The sequence below is a fragment of the Engraulis encrasicolus genome, chromosome 12, assembly GCF_034702125.1.
Source record: "Engraulis encrasicolus isolate BLACKSEA-1 chromosome 12, IST_EnEncr_1.0, whole genome shotgun sequence".
NCBI lineage: Eukaryota > Metazoa > Chordata > Actinopteri > Clupeiformes > Engraulidae > Engraulis > Engraulis encrasicolus.
In genome coordinates, this window is record NC_085868.1 from 15,248,333 (window position 1) to 15,253,332 (window position 5,000).

A 5,000-nucleotide genomic window follows, 5' to 3' on the forward strand; every position below is an offset into this window, starting at 1 on the left:
ACGCTGTAAGCCAGCCTGACACACAGCTGAAGCTGGTTACTGGGGACTGACAACCAGGCAGGCAGGCAGGCAGGGGCCAGGGGCCAGAGCAGACTAGACTAGGCTAGACTAGACAGTCTCTTGCCTGGTGTCCAGGATACAACCCAATGTCTGAGAGACACAACACTGGCCAGCTTACTCACTAGAGAATAGGCTACTGCATGGATGCCTGTGGTGTAGGCCTACTGATCGCAAAAATGGTAAAGATTAATAAACATGTGACTTGACAATGTGGTAAAAAAAAAACATCAGAAAAGCAAGCCAGGATGTCCAGGATCCAACCAAAGTCTGTGACCAACACCACAACACCTGTGGCTGGCTCCACAGGATGCATAGTCATATAATATAGGCTAGTAATACACAGCTGGCCAATACACTACAGGCTAGGGCTGCACGATATATTGAAAATGTATTGAAATCGCGATATCAAGAGCGGCGATATGCATATCGCGAAAATGACCTAATTATCGCAAACAAGTAAAACATTTCTGTGTAGTCAAATCACTTGCTGAACGTCAACAAATGCGCAAGAAGCCCGCCATCACCAAAGCCACGCTCTGTATACAGACAGACAAATTAGTGAAAACAATCGGCTATATTTCTAAATATCGTTTAAATATCGTTATCGAGGTATTGCCTGCTGTTAGCAGGTATGAACGTTTTTTCTGATATTGTGCAGCCCTACAGGTACTACAGGTAACACATCTGATCAAAATGCAAGACAGGCAGCGGGGTCTGGACTCCATGATAAAACCAAAGTGTGTGGAGACAGACAATGTGTAGGTCAATGTTTTTTTTTTCAAGAGGTGAACCCAAAAATGGGGAAAGTAAACATGCAGCTGAGAGATACTGTTCATAACCACATATTTTCACAAGCCAACACTTCACATAGCCTTCTTGCATTATGTGTAAACAATCACTTGGGTCAAAAGAACTAAATCGACACTCAACTTCTTTTATTTCTTACCATCAACTTCAGCAAAAAAACTTTGCAAATAAATATACTCAAGTCTGATTGACCAAGTTGCAATGTATACATTCTATTAGGCCTATGTGTGCAGTAGTAGTGCAGTATGATGGTAGTTTTTTTTCTTCTTTAACAAATAGCAAAGAATTCCACTGGCAGGTCAGAATGCATCATGGTAGGCCTACAGATACAGGTACACACAGAAATGCCAACGATAGCAAGTAGGCCTAAGGTACAACAAAAGGGAAAGTTTGGCCTTGACTCTTGAGGCATAAAGGGATAACGTTTGTAATTACACATAGGGCCTATGTAAGCAATGACACACGAGACACACAGGCTCGCTCAGATTTATGAAAAGAAAATGTGCTGCTCCACAAAGTATGCTCTCAAAATGGCTGGACTATCTGTGCATTTTTTTTTTTTTTTGCCAGTGATGCTGGGCCAAGCATCCCTGTAAGGCCCCTCCAAAGAACTGTTCATTTTCACATTTGAAGGTGAAGGTGAAGGTGATTTGAAGGTAAAAGAAAGAAAGAAAGAAAGAAAGAAAGAAAGAAAGAAAGAAAGAAAGAAAGAAAGAAAGAAAGAAAGAAAGAAAGAAAGAAAGACAGACAGACAGACAGACAGACAGACAGAAAAAAAGACAAGAAAAAGAAACGGCACACGACACTGTTCCATGGACATGAAGGGGTTTTGGGTGCAGATAACTTGAATGTGTTCTTTTGTGAAAAGAGCCACAAGCACTAGGCTATTTTAACTTGGAAAATAAAATATCGTAATATAGCTTACACCTCGTACAGAAAGGACAGTGTAGGGATAGTTGTGTTTTTTTGGAATTAAAATAATGTATAGGCCTAACATGACTTGACACAATCGAATGTCAGAGAGGGACATGAAGAAACAAACCAATGCATTAATTAGGCTAATACATAAATGAATGAATAACGACGCCATCAACACAAAACAATATGAATCACACACCAACTACTTCATGCAATGAGGTCAACTGTGCGGCGGCGCAGCATCAGCGTGACAAATTCGCAAAGCCACCCAGCTCTAATCACGTCCTGTGACTGAACGGCGAGAGGTGGGCACAGGACAGGCGGGTTTATGAAGACATTCAGATGAGAGATGCCGAGTAGGCTACAGAAGCATATCTCACAGAGCTGAAGATAAGCATTAAGTGGGCAAAAATTGGTGCCTGATCTTTTGCGATTTAAATCAAAGAACCGTTGCCATATGTGCTCATTTACGCATTTCTTATTAATATTCATAATCATATTTCTTTACGTCTTTAAGATTGATCCATGATAATAAGTTCCTTGTCATACGTAATGCCATTAGGCTACTTTCGTCTTGTTTCAGTTAAAAACATCACAATGATAGTGGACTGCACGGAATGCGATTCCACTCCGTTGAGCACACGACTCGGAGTGCCCGAAACTACGCGCAGACCAACGTTATGTACATTTCACAAGTTTGACTACTCACCTTTCCCAAAGTCAGCAGAAGTCACCAAATTCCGTTACGACGTCTCGTTTTCCCTTCATTCAACACCCAAACTCCTCAACTATTTACGAAAGGCTGTTTGTCTTGAGTATGACGTTTTCTTAGGTCAACCTTTCTTCCAAGTCGTGCCTCTCTCCTCGGCGCCCTTCTTTAGGGAAAAACAGCCCCGCCCATTGACATCTTAAGGTACTGCAGCCTCCAAATATCCAACACCTGTGTTATGTACTGAGATACTGCATAATGCATGTTTTAGGCGCCTGGCTGGTTTAGGCCTGGCTATTTCAAACCTAACATGATTCTCCTAATAACCATGTGGAAATATTGGTGTACAATGTATACCAACTAGTGTACAGCATAACACACCTCTCTTGAAAAAAACATCACCTCATTTTTAATATGAACTTCAAGCCACATACAACAAGAAGCAAGTCCATTAATGCACACAAAGTATGTCTTTCATATGGTGTCACCAACAGAAAAGCTTTTTTTCCCCAGACAAGATGCATTGATTTTCAAAGGTGGAGCAATAATAAACCACAACAGTATTGGTAAAACATTACGCAGACATAACCTTGTAGCCATGAACCAAATCAATACTCTTTATTTGTGGTTTGTCCTCGAGGAACATGTATATATACTGATGATGGTTGCAAAAAAAAAAAGAAGAAATGGGATTTCTTTCAACGTCCATAAAGTGACTGAACATAATACAATCTCACCAAAGTTTTTTTTTATTTCTTTGACACAAAACGGCGATAGAATTTTGTGATCTGTTGCTCCCAAGATATTTTAAATAGAAAGATAAAAAGACAAAATATCCTCAAACAAAGTTGTGTTGAAAATGGGAATCATTGTAGAAGGTTAAAAGCTCCAAATATTTGTCTGAGACGCTATAAGGCACAATGTTGGCTTCAATGTCACAATAAAAGGATTGGTATTACCTCAACACCATATAGTACAAGGTAGATGTACTTTGCATCATAGCATAAACACAACACAATTTCGACACATAAAAACAAACTTTAGAAACAAAATATGATCACTGCCCCCTACAATACATGGACCATCAGTGCAGTGAAATTGTGCAAAGCTCTAAGAAGAACCCCAAAAAAGTTATCCCTACACAAAAAAAATAAATAGAGCAGGTAAAAATCTAGCCGAGGAGTACGCCTCAGCTATCGGAGAGGAAAAGAGACGTGACAGGTAAGAGGTAAATCGAGAATTACAACTTGAGAAAACAGAAGACACAGACGAGAGGGACCTACTGAATGGACAGTACACCAGCCAAAAGACTCCACCCTGAGGAAAATATGGCTTCTTAGAATTGCTTTGACTTTTCGTCTTCTCTGACCAAACTAGATCTCATGATAAGATTGTTTTCGTGTTTTGCTTGAGGAGAAAACCATTCAGAATTCAGTGAGTTCTGGCCTTTGCGTAATATGTTGTAAAATTAAACTCCAGAGAAGCAGTGTCACGTAAAAGCCCCAAACAGAGTCCACTATAAGTTCAACTTAATATCCAGAAACAGTCTCACACTGTTTGATTTTCTCCTCAGGGGGGTGTTTTTTTTTTGGGAAAGAACCCGATCAGACGTCAATTTAAGGTCCCATTTATTTCTGAGATAGACGAAACTAAGGCTGTTTGTGTACTAAGCAATATTTTCCTCTGGGCACTACTACTACTACTTGTTTTTCCCCTGAAAGACCAGACTCAGACTAAGCTTAAGACAAGACCCCTCCTTAAGAGGGCCTTCTGTGCTGCTGCAATATTGCTGCTGCCGGGAGCTTAAGGGTACCCACCAGACTAATTACAACTGCAACTCCAGAAAAAAAAACAAAGTCCTGCACCAGAAGACAATGGGAACAGTGAACCCAGGGAGGCTGATGGGGAGTGACAAAGGGATCTGTTGTCCTGGGCCCAGGGATAGAGGGGGGGCAGAATTGGGTTGTTATTACATTGTATATTTATTAGGTGGAGGGAGGCCTTTCTCCTGGGCCCGGCCAAAGCTGTCAGCGTCCCTGAGCAAACCTACTGTACTACAAGAAAGCCTCCCGGGTTATGTCTTAGTTTTAACTCTCTTCATCTATCATTTACTGTAGTGCAGACACATACATGATTATAACAAAACTGTATTTTTCGCACACCACAGAGTGTATGAAGGCTTCTTTTCTGCACTAGTGCTATTTTAGATATATATTATACTTTACTCTTTTGGACAAAAATTACTCTGCTCCGCACAAGATGCCACTAAAAACTTCCTTAATGCCCCCACCATAGTAACTCTAGAACCTGCTAGGAATCTTTCAATAAGTTGTTTTGAAGGGGAAGCTCACTCGCAAGAAGAAGGGGTCAACTTTGGAAAACTAGTGTGTTTTTTTTAAAGGATCAGTGAAAGATATAGTTGTTTTAAAAGTGCACTAAATATACATTGCCTAAAATTTCATCACAACACCCCTCACCTGTCTTGGTGACTTCACACTTATGCTGT

The 5,000-nt window shown here is 40.5% G+C and overlaps 2 protein-coding genes across 4 annotated transcripts in view; both read right to left on the reverse strand.

The window, feature by feature from the left end:
- Positions 1-2,636, reverse strand: part of bmpr1bb (bone morphogenetic protein receptor, type IBb) — a 170,694-nt gene extending 168,058 nt beyond the window's left edge. For both annotated transcript variants that reach the window (XM_063211695.1, XM_063211696.1), the window contains exon 1: positions 2,495-2,636. The gene's annotated coding sequence lies outside the window, so the exon portion shown is untranslated. The remainder of the gene's footprint in view (positions 1-2,494) is intronic.
- Positions 2,637-2,901: 265 nt separating this feature from the next.
- Positions 2,902-5,000, reverse strand: part of pdlim5b (PDZ and LIM domain 5b) — a 136,886-nt gene continuing 134,787 nt past the window's right edge. For both annotated transcript variants that reach the window (XM_063211694.1, XM_063211693.1), the window contains one exon: positions 2,902-5,000. This exon is cut by the window's right edge and continues 583 nt beyond it. The gene's annotated coding sequence lies outside the window, so the exon portion shown is untranslated.